Source organism: Sorex fumeus, unplaced genomic scaffold, assembly GCF_029834395.1.
Source record: "Sorex fumeus unplaced genomic scaffold, SorFum_2.1 ptg000169l, whole genome shotgun sequence".
NCBI lineage: Eukaryota > Metazoa > Chordata > Mammalia > Eulipotyphla > Soricidae > Sorex > Sorex fumeus.
In genome coordinates, this window is record NW_026606226.1 from 10,553,929 (window position 1) to 10,570,257 (window position 16,329).

General features: G+C 50.8%; 1 protein-coding gene across 3 annotated transcripts in view; it reads right to left on the reverse strand.

The window, feature by feature from the left end:
- KIRREL3 (kirre like nephrin family adhesion molecule 3) overlaps window positions 1–16,329 on the reverse strand; it is a 460,715-nt gene that overhangs the window by 155,463 nt on the left and 288,923 nt on the right. The window lies entirely within an intron of this gene.

The following is a 16,329-nucleotide window of genomic DNA, read 5'->3' on the forward strand; positions in this document are numbered from 1 at the left end:
TAGAAATCGGGTCAAAGCGCCTTTTCACTCAGGCTATTACCCCAGGTCTGAGAAAGCAGCTAGAAGCATTCTCTGAACCCAGGTTCCCAAAGGACTACCCCAAATCACTGCGAGCTTGCCAACCATGTAGCTGAAGGGTACCCCTCCCACCACCAAAACCTCATTAGCGTTTCCACGGGTAGGGCCTTGGCATCAATAGGAAAACGTGCTTCCTGGGCCATGCTTGGAGTTGTGACGTTGGAGAACTGCTTCTTAGTGAGGCAGCTCTCCAGAAGCTCCCACAAAGTCCGGAGACAAGTGGTGACTGCAAGAAGTGGGAGCTCTGCAGGGGTGTAGGCTGCAGAGCTGTGCAGGGGTGCAGGACCGGCTCTGCACTCGGACACTGAAGGGGGCCAGGCAGATCAAGGGTCGCCACCTGCAGTCTAGAAGGAGAGTCGTTCTGACAGCCCTGCCAGGATCTGGGGCAGGGGGAGCACCCCCAGCGGGCAGGAGGGCCAAGTGGGGTGCCTTGGGAAGAAGGGACAGCCGGGTAGTATAGGCAACACTGCCAGGAGAGGCCTCTCCTTGGCCTCCCTGTCTCCCCTTGGAACACTTGTAACTCCATGCCTGCCTCCCTCAGCCAGTCAGCACACAGCGGGGTCATCAGTCCCCACACTAGAGGGATGGGCCCTTGGAACAGGCCTGTGTGAATACATGCAAAACACAGAATGTCCTGCAAAGGCAAAGCCGTGGACATACTCACACATGCCCGGGTCCATGCTGGTTCCCTGCGTTCTCTCCTGTGAGTGTTTTAGCAGGCTCAGATGCTCGCTCCTGACCCCCTCTCTCTCTCCCCCTTCCCCCCCAGCAGAACTCTTCGGGCCTATGTGTCTTGGAGGATTTCCAAGCTGGGAACCTGTGGCCTAGAGGAGAAGAGCTGCCCAGGAAGCCAAGCCCCATGGCGATGCATAGCATGGGCATTGAACAAAGAGAGAGACCCCCACCAACCCCAACCCCAAGGAAGCCATCATGGGAAAGTCACATGACTGCCAAAGCAGCTGACCATCGAAGCGTCCTTCTGCTAGAACATACACAGATAGAGGCTGGGGGCTTGGGGTAAGGGTGACACCATCCCAGCCCAAAACAGACACACTGTGTGTTTCCCTGGGCTGTGTCCACACTGGCCTGCCGGTTCCCAGTGGGTGGATGCTTGGCAGCCAACTATGCTGTTATGCAGACTCTTGCAGTGTGAGGATGAGCCAGAGGGAGGATGATCCGAGGCCAGATGAGACTCACAAGGTCTAAGTCTCCGTGGATCCCGGCCTCGAAGGAAAGCACTGAGGTCTCTGTGTCTGCATCACACTTTCCCGTCATCTGCTGGCTGGCTGACATGCCCCAAATACATCTCCCAGCCCAACACACTAAGACAAAAAGAAAAACTCCAAAGAGGCAGCACAAAGCCGGAGCTGCCTTCCGGGTAACTGCTTTGGACGGTGCCGTTTTTCTCCTGACACAGACTCCCAAATGGCACAGATGCCGTCTCTAAATAAATAGCAAGCAGCGCCGGGTCAGGCCTCCTGTGGGTTCCTGATAAGTACTGTCGGGCTGTTTGCCGTTTATCACAGAGAGAACAGATACCCTTGTCCGACGGGCTCACGAGCTGGCTTTCTGCAAGAAGGATGAGCAGCGTCCCGGCCTCTTTCGCCATTCTGTCTTGGATCCCAAATAACAAGGACAATGGGATCAGCCGGCCTGAGAGGCAGTTAATGGACTCTCGCTGCCCACGCCCCAAACGCTGATGTCCAGGATGACTGCATTTCACTGCGCACTCAACGCAGGTTTTATGCCACTTTTTCCTTTTTCCCTCCAAATGTAGGTGTGACCATTATCTGACAATGCCAGTAACACATCTAAATAGAGTGTGACAATCTGATGCTATGGGAAATATGGTAATCTGGGCTCTAGGGGGTGTTTTCAGAGTATCCCAGTCAGACTGGTGACTCTGTTAGGTCACTCCCAGAGAACCTACCCCGCCCCCCTCCACCTGCCCCCTCCCCCCCCCCCCCCCAAGTCCCGCACACCAATTGGAACCTGTCGGTGAGAATGTGAAGTGAGAGACACAGGCTTGGGGGGCAGCAGACTGGGACTTGATGGTGGTTTCACTGTAAGTGTTTCAGTAGGAATGCAGGATGGGGGAGGAGGGGTAACAGATACAGGCATCCAGCTCCTCCTGCAAAGATTCTACTTCCTTGGGTCTGAGGAGGGTGCCCGTGTGGGTCTTTTCTAAAAGGTACGAGGGGTTGGCATGTGGACCCAGGGCTGGAAACCAGCAGACACCTTGCTTGTGAACAGAGAGATGAGTGCCCCGGTGCAGGTGACAAAGCAGAGGGTCAGGTCTGGCCTCTGAGACCTGCTGCTCTCAAAGCCAGCCAGAAGGGAGGCAGAGAGTGCCCACATGGCCGAGAGGAGAGAAATGACACGGGGTTCTCCCCCAGGGAGGGGTTTATCCACCAGGGCTGGAAGGGGAACGCAGTCTCTGGCCCGTGGCAATGCAGAGCACTCCAGACAGTGCCAGGTCTAACCCCTGGATACTGCAGGGCCCAAACATGGAGCCATCTGGTCCCATGGGCTAGTATCACCTGGAGAGGCTTCCAGTGCCCCTGAGCACTGCTTGGAATCTCCCCAGCTCCCCAAAAATAAACTATCGGAAAGTATCTCTAGGGTTAGGCTAGCACAGGTGCCCTGGCCAGGAGATGGGAGGGGATTTGCCAAGCGTGTGTGTGCCTGTGTTTGAGCCTGTGCCCCCGACTCCGGGGAAATTAACCAGACTCTGCCTAGCGTGGGAATTCTGCTTGGCAACCTAATCAAGGCTTAGTTTTTCATTAAAATTTCCATTAATACTGGAGCTGTTTAGAGCACGCTGAGTGGGAAGCTCTGTAAGGCACCTTCCGCCCTCCTCTCTTTCAGAGCTGAGCCTCAGGCGAGGCTGGGTACTTTTCCTGTGGCCATTTGCATTTTCACCACCTTGAGTTTAGGCAGTCAATGACAGTCGCATCCTCCCCAGCCCGGGCAAAGCACAACAGGACACTGACCACATGGGACAGCAGAAGAGTAAGAAAGGAGGCAGGTAGGGGTGGTGAGGGAAGGTGCCAAGGCATCCTGGGACAGACTTCAGTCTCAGTGGCACAGAGTTTCCCTCCCACCCACTCACCCACCACCTTCTCCAAGGCGATGAGAATGACCCAGGGAGGAGCCCAGCTCACTCTCCCTGAGGTGCTTCTGTATCAGAACTCTTGAGTCTCCTGTCCCTCCCTAACACCCACTAACACCTTCGAGGCATGCAGTTCAGAAGGTGCCGACCCATCCAGGGGACAGTGCATGACTTCTCCGTTGGGGCATGCACTACCTTCAACCTGGGGGATCCTTTAATATTATGGGGGTTTGGGATACCGATATCTCCCCTGAATTTGTGCAGCTGAGAATCTCTCTGTACACCCAAGGTTAACTACTCATAGCCTACTTGATTGGAAGCCTATCCAACTACCGATCCCAGGAACTGTGCTGAACATTTTTTTTTATTATTATTATTGAGCGATAGCACAGCAGGTAGGGTGTTTGCCTTGCACTCAGCCAACATTGCCGACCCGAGTTCGATTCCTCCGCCCCTCTCGGAGAGCCCGGCAAGCTACCGAGAGTATTTGATATGCCAGACACAGTAACAACAAAGTCTCCAATGGAGACGTTACTGGGCCCGCTCGAGCAAATCGATGATCAACGGGAGGACCTTTACCTTTACCTTTACCTTTATTATTATTGAATCACCGTGAGATACAGTTACAAAGCTTTCATGATTGAGTTTCAGTCGTACAATGATAAATGGGTAGACCCACCAGTGTACATTTTCCACCACCAATGTGCCTTCCTGCCACCCCCCCCCATCCCACCCCACCCCCTACCTCTATGGCAGACAATTTCCTTCTTTCTCTCCTCTGAGGCCTTATGCTTTTCAATGCAGATGCTGAGAGGCCATCATGTTTGGTCCTCTATCTACTTTCAGTATAGATCTCCCATCCCCAGAAATCCCTCCAACCTTCACGAACATTTATTTAGTTTGTCTCATGCCTTCTTTGTTGACATCAGGCAACAAAGTATTAGCTAGAGGGAAGAATGTGGCAGTCACAAAGTCAGAAAGAACCTCTACTCACAGGACTGTTTTATGCTTCTCAATGCGGGTTGGTTCCGTGTGTTTGCAAGAAGACCCACATAGAGGCAGGCTCTAGCCGTGCCCAACATAAGCGCAGGTATAAGAGACTCATTACTGTGGGGGTGGGGGTGTCCCTCCTCCTCTGCGGTCTCTGAGTGGGGGCCACAGTTTACAGTGTCTGTGTTCACTTGGAACAGCTCTTTGCAAAAGTTGACTGAACTGTTGCAAACTTGCCTCCATCTATCCGAAATGTGCTTCGTCTGGGCGAGCAGCTGTGTGCGCTCGTGGCAAAATGCATGCAGTGAACATCGGCCTGGTGGAGTTGGGAGGTGGCACAAGTGTCCTCTTTTGTTCCATGCGCTGATCGCCTGAGATGAATGGCAATCCCCCCACGCCCCCGAAAATATTACATGGAGCTTAGTGTAGGTTGCTCAGCCCAGGGGTACCTCCAGACCTATCTTGGGATGCTCCTAACCAGGCCGCACTAGTATTGCCTCTTCATGCAGAGATGTGGCATGAAGACCTGCCCTGTGGCTGTGCAGTACTTCTCAGCTGGGAAGTGCTTTCACTTCTGCGTCTGCTGCTTCCTCTGTAAAATGGGCTCATCAAAGACCCCCATCACCTAGGGCTATGGGGAACCCAGAAGCCACTTATAGCTGAGACTAAGTAAGCTGAGTCTCCTACTGGGCTAGTGGTGGTTATTCCTGAGGATTCCTGTGGGGTAAGATCTGGGCATTTGTATATCAAAAGAGCTATGTCAGAAGGTCTGCTTTGTACGCGGGGTTTGAGCCCTCGGATCGTGTCTTACTGAAACTTAAGGCCGTAGCATCAACACTAAATAAATAGATACGGGGGCTCTTGCTCCCACCACGACACCAAAGCTTCCTGCCATCCAATCCCCATGGGAAAATTAGTTCCGATTCTCTTGCCAGCTTGGGGTCCCCATCCTATTCCCTGGGTGAGCTGTGCTTCCCACAGGGAAGGTACCGAGCACAGAAGTGTTGGGAACTAGAGGGGCAAGGGGCAAAGAAAGCGTGTCTGGGCCCTACCGGCTGCATAACCAGTTCCTGAAAGATCGAGGGCTCCCAGCGTTAGGGCTCTTTGGGGCCTGCTAAGTCTTCCACGGCTTTACCAAGATGGGACAAATCTAATGAGAAGAACATTACAGCAGAGTTTATTGAACAATAACCCATTTTCTTCACTTAGAAACAATGAAGAAACATCTTTCTCACTTCCATGGCACAGGGAAAACAATATTAGTGATTTGTGCTGCCTGGTTATCCGGCCTCTTCCCCAACTCGACTTCTTTCCTCACGGCATGATATGGGCATGATATGAATATTTAGGGTGGAGCGCTGCTCCCTCTTTCTCTCTGCCGAGACTTTTGCTTTGCCCCTTTTATTGATATGCGCTGTGAGGTCCTTCACGGGGAGAATAAATAAGACCATCCCCCGAGCGGTCATTCACCTGGCTGGCTGATGAGTTGATTGATGGGCTGTGTTGTGGGGGGGGGGGGGGCGAATGTGGGGGTCTGGAACCAGGAAATATGAATTGAAAGAGCCTAGGGGTGTGAGATCGCCTGCACCCTATCTCGTTGGGGTTCTCTCGTTTCTACCAGATTCAGATCACTGAAGTAGATTTTGGGAGACACTGGGGTGATGAGACAATCGGTGGAACAAGGCGATGGACTTTATTAACGACTTGGCATTTTTGAGGGCCACTTTTGATCTTTTGGGGGACCTCCCACACAATGCAACTCCTGGTAACATTTGGCCAATATACCCAGATGGCTCGATCATTAATGTTCAGGCCTGCTGGTGCTGGGGGCCACGAGGGACCCCCCCCCCCCCCAGTGGGGCTCAGGGAACACTTTGGTGCTGGGAATTGAACTCGGGACCCATCATTCTAGACTGGCACCCCTGCTTTATAAGAGGGAAAGGTATGATTTGAAAACAAGCAGCCTTCTCAATGATTGCCGCAGGAAGACCCAGCCTCTCAAGGAAGTAACTCTGAAAGCTGAAGGTCACCAGAAGTGAATAACAGATACAGTCAAGGCCACACTCCTGCTGATTTCAGTAAGAGCCAAAGCCCATTTGCAGCATCTGGAATTCTAGACCATGTCCAGCTGCAAATATCTTTCAAAGGGCTGTGTGCACACAGAAGGAGGTCATGTGGCTGGATACACACTTCAGATCTGTCCTGTCTGGACTCCAAGAGGCCAGACCGACCAGGACGTGGCTCCTGAGAGCGGGGGCGGTTGGCATAGAGGTGTAACATCCGTGTTTGATGGCATTTGCAGAAGGGAACTGCCTGGAACGCAGCAGGATTTTAAGGACAGATTCCCAACTTCCGATTCGAGGGGAGATGGGGGAGAACAGAGAGATGCAGCCTCTTCATAACCCACCTTCCCTGGAGGCTCATGATTGTAACGACTTCTACTTTGTGGAGATGGATTCCTCCGCACAGTCTTGCCCTGCTTCCGCCCTGAGGCAGGGTTTCAGCTCTAGCTAGCCTGGCTGAAGGTAGTCCTTCTGGGATTCTGACACCCTTTTCTCAGGGTAGTTGGGGGTATGATTGGGGTGTTCACCACTAATAGTTTTGAGACAGAAGGGTGCTTGTTTGTGCAAGTGTGTGTGTGTGTGTGTGTGTGTGTGTGTGTGTGTGTGTGTGTGTGTATGTCTACTAAGGGACAAAGAAGGCTAATGCCACTTAGCTCCACCTCCTCCTTTGGGGCAGGAGTGAGTCACCTGGGTCCCAGATGTGGCTGGACAAGAGAACTTGGTGTTTTCTGGTCTTGGGACAAAGCAGCTCAAATCCCTGGAGAGAAAGCCAATAGTTTCTTTACTTTGGGCATGGGGCAGGACTGCTGGTTTGGCTTCTTTGTGAGGATGGGTAGGTGGGGGACCCCTTACCTAGGCTGCCATCCTGGGGGGGCCAATAGCAGAGTGATAGGGATAGGAAGGATTCCATCTTCTCTCCCTAACCTGCTTCCCTATCCCTATTCTGACACTGTTCTAGCTTGGAGTGCTGCTTCCTGGGAATTGTGCTCTGGCCTCACCTTCTGCTTCTCCTCATTTGTGTTTTTCCTCTTAACTTCCAGGAAGGAGGGCAGGAGACCCCGTATCTGTTCTCTTATGGTGTTTGTGAGTCAGCCAGTGGCTGGTCACCAAGTTACCAACGGCATCTGGAAGGTTCATTCACTAAAAAATGTCATTCCCCCATTTGGTTCACTGAAGCTTTCAGTAACTTCAGCTCCACAAGTTCTGAGTGCTCAGCGAATAAGCTCTTTCCCTGGGGGCTGGAAGGTAGTCAAGTTAATGCACATGGGTTAACCTTTCCTTCCTGGGCACAGAGCATTCGGTGCACTGGAGTAAGAGCCTCTTTGGAGCACGGTGTTCAGGAATGTCCCGAAACTTTATTTTCTATGCCAATACCTGACAAGCAGGATGTTGCTTCCTAAAGAACTTCCCACTGCCCAGTATGCTTATGCTAGCTTTTCTGATTCTCTGGCCTCTCCATCCATCTCTATTTTGCTGTTGTTGCTAAGCACTCCCCTCTGGGAGACTGCAGGATGCTGCTTGGACCCCTGGCTTGGAGGACTTCAGAGACGAGTTTAGGTGTGAGGCGGGGTCCCAGGTCATTTCTTCTAGCCATTTCAGATCCTGCTCTGGGCACTTGCCTCTTTGGTGTCCCATCTTGGGAACTTTTCTTGACTCACCCTCACCTATGAAATATACTAGCCTGTTTCCCCAGCTTGTCATAATTTTAGCGAATTCTTGCCAATAGCCATCTACACTGGAGCGTGTCTCTGTTGTTGTTGGTTAGAATTTTCACTCCTGATTGGGAAGGAGTACATCTTTACGAGCCCCTGACTACACGTCTCTGTGGCATAGGATGAATTATTTGTTGTTTGTTTGCTTTTGGGCCACACTTGATGGTGCTCAGGGTTTACTGTGCTAGGGACCACTCTGGCAGGCTCGGGGGACCATATGGGGTGCTGAGGATCAAGCCAAATTGGCCACATGCAAGGCAAGTGCCCAGCCTGCCACTACCACTCTGATCTGTATGGGTTGAATTAGTATGAACTCTGGCGGCCCACTGAAGCCCCAGCTATGGGTCAGACAATCCATCCAGCCAGAAAAAGTCAGGGGATCCCAGGAATCTGTGGGGTTCCTTTCTCCCTTTTCTCCACTCACTTTTTCCTCCTAAGCTAATTGCACAGAGTCCCAAGATTTCAACACACAAAAGATCTTTATAAAAAGATTAACTTGTTTATTCATTGCAGCACTGTTTACAATAGCCAGAATCTGGAAAAAACCTGAGTGCCTGAGAACAGATGACTGGTTAAAGAAACTTTGGTACATCTACACAATGGAGTACTACGTAGCTGTTAGAAAAGATGAAGTCATGAAATTTACATACAAGTGGTACTTCATGGAAAGTATCATGCTAAGTGAAATGAGTCAGAAAGAGAGGGATAGACATAGAAAGACTGCATTCATCTGGGGAACATAAGTAAGAAAATAGGAGATTAAAACCCCAAAATAGCCGAGATTAGTACCAGGAGGTTTACTCCATGGCTTGGAGGCCAGCCACACATGCTGGGAGAAAAGGCAGCTCAGATAGAGAAGGGAGCACCAAATAAAGGGTGTTGGGAGGATCCTCCCAGGATGGGAGAAGCATGCTGAAAGTAGACTATCGACCAAACATGATTGCCACTCAATGCCTCTTTTGCAACCACAGCACCCAATAAGAGAGAGCGAACAAAAGGGAATGCCCTGCCACAGAGGCAGGGTGGGATGGGGGGATGGGGGGTGGGAGGGACACTGGGACCCGTGGTGGAGGAAAATGGACAATGGTGGAGGGATGGGTGTTTGATCATTGTGCAATTGAAACCCAAGCACAAAAATTTGTAAGTCTACAACTGTACCTCATGGTGTTTCTCTAATAAAAATTTTAAAAAAAGATTAATCTAGTTACAGCCTGTCCTCTGAATTCACAAATTCAGTTGCCTCGGTGAGTCTTAGTTTTAAGTCTGAGTAGTCATTGAAAGTCTCTTAAAAGTCATTGAAAGTCTCATAAAAACCAGCTCCCGGAAGAGAAGAGCACAGTCTCCTGCCCCCATGCCTGGCTATTCCTCACCGGGGCCCTTGGAGGGGAGCGGGTTGAGCTTCCTCCCCGCCCTGGCCAGGGCCCCGGCAGCCGAAGACCTCCAGGACCAGCCACCACCATGCTGAGACCACTCTCCGCACACCTGAAGGTACCGGCAGAGGGACAAAGCCACGTGGGTTCCGGGGCCGAGATCTCCAAGCCTACTCGGATCGGAGTTGAGCATCCTCCACCCAGATCCTCCAAATTCCAGTAGGCGGGGGTCACACCCACCAACTGGCCCCCTGGCGCCGTGTAATCCCATCAGCGGCCAAGACTCTGAGACTATAAAAACCAGCTCCCAGAACCGCACAGCCGCATCTCATTCCTACTTTGACAAACTGGCAGGCTGCCGAATGTAGCGTGCCCACACGGCAGAGTCTGGCAAACTCCCCGCGGCGTACCCAATATGCCAAATACAAGTAACAATGATGGTTCTCATTCTCCTAAAGAGCCTTGAATATAATCTCAGGGCTAGGATGAAGGAGACATTACTGGGGCCTGCTCGAGGCAATCGACGAATAACAGGATGATCTGTGATCTGTGATCTGAGTCATTGAAACGGTAACGTGTCCTAGATAGTCCTGTACACCCACACCCCAAATCTTTTGCTCTCCCAGTTTTTAGCATATCAGTGCATTGAAGTATGGGTCACTTCACTCAGCCATTCAGGTCTCCCAGCCAAGTCTCTCTTGGCCACCCTTTCCTTTCCCCACCCCGTGCAACCTGTCAGCCATGTCATTGGCACTCGATGGAGAATTACACCCAGGTTCTGTTCCCGTCTCTCCTCTGCTGCCATTCCAGTGTGCGTCATCATCAACCCATGCCAGAGCATTTGCTTTAGTCTTTCTAGCTGGACTCTTTGCTTCTTATCTTGACCCCTGAATATCCACAGCCTGCGGAGCAGGCACAACGATCTTTTAAAAACAAATCAATATTTGGCCAAATTCAATGACTCTCTGTAATAAAAGCTATAAAATAACCAGGGTTGAAGGAGAAATCCATAACTAAAAGGGGTAGTAGAAAGACCTGGAACGAATATCCACTCACTGGAGACAGGACGCTTTTTTCCTTCTCACCACGCCAAGGACACAAGCAGGGAAGATGCTAGTCAGTGCAATAAGACATGTAAAAGTAAAGAAAAAATAGTTTACAGTGTGAGAAGGGAGGAATAAAGTGGATTTATAGACGATATAATTGTCCATGTACTAAACCCTAAGTAGCACTGTAGAACTGTCCTCCCGTTGTTTATCAATTTGCTCGAGTGGGAACCAGTAACGTCTCCATTGTGAGACTTGTAGTTACTGTTTTTGGCATATTGAATACGCCACGGAGAGCTTGCCAGGCTACCGTGTGGGCAGGATACTCTTGGTAGCTTGCTGGGCTCTCTGAGATGGATGGAGGAATCGAACCTGGGTTGGCCGCATGCAAGGCAAATGGCCTACCCACTGTGCTACAGCTCCAGAACTACTTTTATAAACCTACTTTTATAAGCCCTATTTTTTATAAACCCTAAGTAATTTCAGAAAAAAATCCCTGAAGTTAACACAGAAAATACAACCTTGTTTTAGATAACATGGTGGTTATACTGCTGTGAACTGTTTTGAAGGGGATAGCAAAGTCAAGGCCAGCTGCCCCCATTACCCCGCCCTTGAAGATGAAATTTGAGCTTTTACAGATTGCAGTCCATGGAAGGAAACAAAAATTGATGTGCTTAATGAAAAAGAAGAGTTTTTCTTCTTGCACACCAGCAACAATTAGAAATAAAAGTAATATTCATGATTGCACCAAAAAAGTACTTGAGATAAATGTAGTATATCTATACATGGAAAACTACAAAATTGATAAAGAAAGAGCCCAAATATAAATCACCCAAGAGATACTCCACCTTTGTAGGTAGAGGAAATATTGCTTAGATATCCATTCTTCACAACTCAATCTATAGATTTCACACAGTACCCGTAGAAACTGCAGAAATCTATTCGATACACAGAGGAAAACTAAATCTAAAATGCATATAGAAGGGCAAAGGACCTAGAGTAATCACCATAATTGGAAAATGGAAGAACAAAGTTGTAAGACGCACTACTGGATTTCAAGATGACTTTAAAGCTGTAGTAATCAAGACACCATGCTACCGGTGAAAGAACAGACAGATAAATGGATCAGAATTGACAGCTCAGAAATAGATCCACATAAATATCTTTAACTAATTTTTTTACAAAGGTACAAGGGCAATCAACAGAGAAAGGACAAATGGTGCTGTTACAATCTGGCCATCTTAATGCAAAAAGGGACCTAGACACATTTATAGTTACCCTTGCATTAATAAAAGTCAACACAAATGGACTGTGGATTTAAATGTGTAGTAAAAACCTACACCTTTATAGAAAATATGGGAGAAAATATAGGAGATTTTGAATTTGACAGATAGATACACCATCAATAACCAGATGTAGAAAACTAAAAAACTCATTTAGACTAGTGTTTCCTAACTTTTTTTCTTCAACCATGGTTCTCTTTTGACCTTGTTTTCTTCCTGTGGTCCCCTTGGCCTCCATAGCCTCTGAATTTATATAAATTTCATCTGTGGCCCCCTTGGAATATCCTAGGGGCTTATAGAGAGCCATGTGACCCCCCCACTTGAGAAATGCTGATTTAGATGTTAAAATGGAGAATGGTGTCTTGCTAAAAATACCTTTAAGAGATGAAAAGATAATTTGCTGACTGGAAGAAAATATTTGCTAGTCACATATCATAGAAAGAACTGTATTCAGAATATACAGAGAATTCAACACTGAGGAATAAGAAAATAGCAAAACAATGGGCATGAGATCGAAGGAGACACCTGACCAAACAATATATGTTGATATCAAGTATGTGTATGAAAGATATTAAATATTATTGTCATTAGAACTGAAAATACAATGGGTCGTGAATACTCTAGTTGCACGGTCGAGGTTGAAAAAGTTTCTACGTGGAGCAGAGACATGGTTGGGGAATTTCTTATCAAGCTGAAAACACTCTGGTTATGTGGCCAAGTAACTGGACTCAGGTATTTTCCCAACTCTGAGTTGAAATCTTGCATGCATGCACACAAGAACACGTGGACGGTAGTGGTACCTTTATCCACAATCATGCCCCCCCAGATGCCCCCACGATAGGAAGAGAGAAGCAAACGTGGAAGAAGTGGCCATGAACAGAACATTACTCAGCAGAGAAAAGAAATGCACCACCCGGTCCCCACTTCAGGGTTTTTCAGCTGTCCCTGCTTAGTTGAAGAAACTGATCTCCAAACACTACACAATGTGATTGCATTTATGTGGTCCTGGAGAGAGCAAAACCACTTCGAACAGATGAGCATTTCCCAGGGGTGCGGGAGGGAGGAGAGATTTGAATATGTGTATTAGGTCTTTGTCCTTGACTCCTGGTGGGGAGCTGGGAGGACACCAAGATGTGAGACAGCCCTACGAGCACGCAGGAAACCAGCACACTGGTTAGCGAGATCTTTAGTAACGAGCTCAGGGGTAATGAGCACCTCTTCTGCTTGTCATGGAACTCACTCAGCAAACCAGTTGGCTAGCCTACTTTCTCCCTTTTACCCAATGACTCAGAGCCTCACTTGTGTTCATGTTGCTTATTTCTCAAACTGTTTAAAGCCTATACTGAGCAATCACTTAAAGGCAAGTTATGGGGCCGGAGCGACAGTACAGCGGGAAGGGCATTTGCCTTGCATGTGGCTGACTTGGGTTCCATCCCTGGCATCACCAGGGTCCCCCAAGCACCACCAGGAGTAATTCCTGAGTGCAAAGCCAGGAGTAACCCCTCAGCATCGCTGGGTGTAACCAAGAAGCAAAAAATAAAAATAAAAGGTAGTTACAGCCTCTCCTTAAGTATAGAAATAGGATCATAAATTGCCTGGGGCAGGGAGGGGCTCTCCTTATTGTAAGAGGGGTGGGGTGGGTGGGTGGGGTGGTACTAGTAATAGGCATGGTCTCCTAATCTTAGGGGCCAGGAAGGAGGAATGTCACTGGGTATGGGGGCTGGGGGGCTTGAGAGTCAACGGGGAGCAGCTCTGGAAGGCAGACACCTGGCTGGATTCCGCCCACTGGCCCAGTCACACCTGCAAAGATGTGCTGGAAGACAGGAGGCCCAGGGAAGGGGAGGTCAAGGCAGCCAGGCCACATCTGACTTGGAAGGGCGGCGGGAGGGCGGGCCGCGTGGTGCTGTGTGTGCAGAATCCGAGCCGGCCCCATCTGTTCGCAGGTCAGCGCGGGCAGGAGGCAGGCGGAGCATGGATGTGGGCGGGCGGCACCGGGAGGGAAATTTATGGGGAGACCTTTATCGCTGGTCACTTGGTAGTGCAGCAGCTCTGGAAATGAGATCCAGATGGATAGCATTTGGATAGCTTCTCCTGACCAAGGAATTCATGTTAATTCCGGGGACCCAAGGGGAAGGAGGAAGCATCTAAAGGCAAGCAATTCATGATTGCTTCTTAATATGTTTCCCCCAAATTCATCTGTGTTTTCACCCCTGGCCGCAGTCGGGGGTGGAGGTGGGTGGCTAGTGTGGAGGGGGGGAGGGGAGGAAAGGAAGGAGAATCTGATGGAGGCCCCAGGCTACCCGCCGTCTGTGAGACTTCCTGTGGCAGAGAAGGAGGAGTCTGGGGTGTGGTTTCCCCATCTGGGCTCAATGCCCGGTTGGTGTCTGCAGCAATTCCAGTATGGGGAGCTTGTGTCATGGCTCCACAGACATCTCAGAAGAAGCTGCAAAACCCCGGAGGGACTTTTCTTCCTACTCAGGCTTCATGGATCCATCATGGAAGGGGCAAGGCTAATGCAGCCAGGTGCCTCCTAAGGGACCCCTCCTCTTCAAAATCTCTTGGGGGTACCGGATCACTTCTGACCAGGGTTTTGCCACCCATGGTGTTATCCAAGGTGACCTGCTACCCTTTTGAGGCTCCCTTTTGAGTGCTCAGGGAGAGAGGACTGCCCCCTGCCCCCATGCCGGTCCCAGTTCTTGCGGGGGCTCTAGGGAAACAAGCCTGGATTGGCTGGAACGTTCAAGAAGGTGGTGCAGGGGATATTCTCTCCCGGGCAGTGTCTTGGGAATTCTGCAAGCCCCGAAGAGACTTTGGAGACTACATCTTAGGACTGGACCCCTAACCCGCCTCTTCAGGGGATAGCATGCAATGTAGGTTCATTGAAGGCTATCCCAGGTGTTGTAGGCATTTCCTGAGCCCCCCCCCCCCACCTTGCACACACATGCAGGCCAATTGTTGGTGAGTCGGAGAAGTGCCAGAGACCCAGTGAAGTCAGAGGCAGCAGGGGAGGGGCAGCCCAGCTCCAGGTCATTGTTCAGTCGTTCCGTGGCTCTTGGTCATGGCAGCCCTCAGAGGATCTACGTCACTCAGCCCCCAGCAGGAAAGCATCCCCAAAGACTGACATCCATTCACTCCAGCCCTGGTGCCTCTCAGGGGACCCACTAAAGGACAATCTTTTCATTTCTCTTTTCATTTTCCTGGCAGGGGCATCTGGAGGGGCCGGCGCTGGGAGGAGGGCAGGGGCATTGCAGTGGCGATGAGAATTTTCAATTTCCGAGTTATCAGCAATGGACTCCACGAGGCTGGTCCACCCTGAACACTCTCCCTCGCCGAGGAGTGCACTCCTGGTGTCCGCTCTGCTGTGGGTGGTGGGAGGAGATGGGAGGAGATGGGAGGAATCGGGAGGTGAGTTTTTCTCTGCTTGAAGAAAGGCAGGAGGCCAGTGGAGGCGGCAGAAAAATGGTAACCAGGAAACCGGGAGGGAGGCGCACCTGGCTGCTCTGGGCCCCTTCCAAACGCGTTTCCAAGTTCAGCGGTGGTGGCGGCTCCCACTTCAGGGCTTGCCGCCGGCCCATGCCAGCTGGACTGGCCCTTGGAGGGCATGACATCAGCACCACCCTTGCCTGCTGGCTTTGTTCCTTGTAGGTCTCAGGCTTGACCTACAAGCTGACTGTACAGGATTGATGTCAACCCAGCCGGTGGTCTCCTCTCCGAAGTCTCCAGCTCCTCGCCTGCCTTTTGTGACTGAGTTCTGCTCTATCACAGCCCCAGGCACGACTGACCTGTGGGGGTCTTCCCTGCCCGGCTCTGTCATTATACACGGGGCAAATGGCTCATGGTGGCTCCATTCCACACTTTCAAAGCCCACAATTTGGGACTGAGGCTGCAAGGGAAACATTTAGCCTTGGCCTACATTGGCATGAACGTGTGGGAGGAAGGCGGCAGTGGAGGGGTGGGGGGCGGGGAGGAGGGTGAGGTTTGATGTTAAAGAGTGGCACCTGCAGACAGTGGTATTAAACAGTCCCTCTTTAGCCGGGGGTCTGGGGGCGGGGAGTCACGGTCGCCGCTCTCCAGCACAGAACACGGGGCAGCCCCCTGCCTAGGAGCAAAGCCGGGGAACTGCCCCAGCTGACTGGGAGCTGGTCCTGGTCGAGAGAGTGCATGGAAAGAAAGGAGTGAGCAGGGTTGGCAGATGAAAGCATGACAACAGTCATGCTCTGGACATGGCACTACCAGGTGCAGGCTCTGGGGAGCAACCCAAGTGGGCCATGGTCATTCCAGCAGGGCTGGGGGATTAGTGAGGAGATATGGGGGCCTGGGGGAACTCTCCAGAGATCACAGCAATGCCCCGAGCAAAGAAGAGAGAGCTTTGTTAGTGGGCAGTACAGAACACGCCAACTTGGGGGACAAAAGGAGATGGTGGGGTATGGCCACCACCAGGCTCTCAGTGTCTGACACTGCACAGGAAGCTTAGCACCCAGCACGAGAGAGTCAGTTGGAGAAAGAAGCTTAAAGAGCAAGAGGATGACAGGCTCAGTTCAGGGGACAGTGGTCGGAGGGGCTGGGGATGTGCGGGGAGAATGGGGGAGGAAAATCAATGACCATGAGTACTTAGAGCATACTCTTCTCCCAGTGCTTCGGGGATGGCGGCTAGTGCAAGAAGGTCGACAACCAG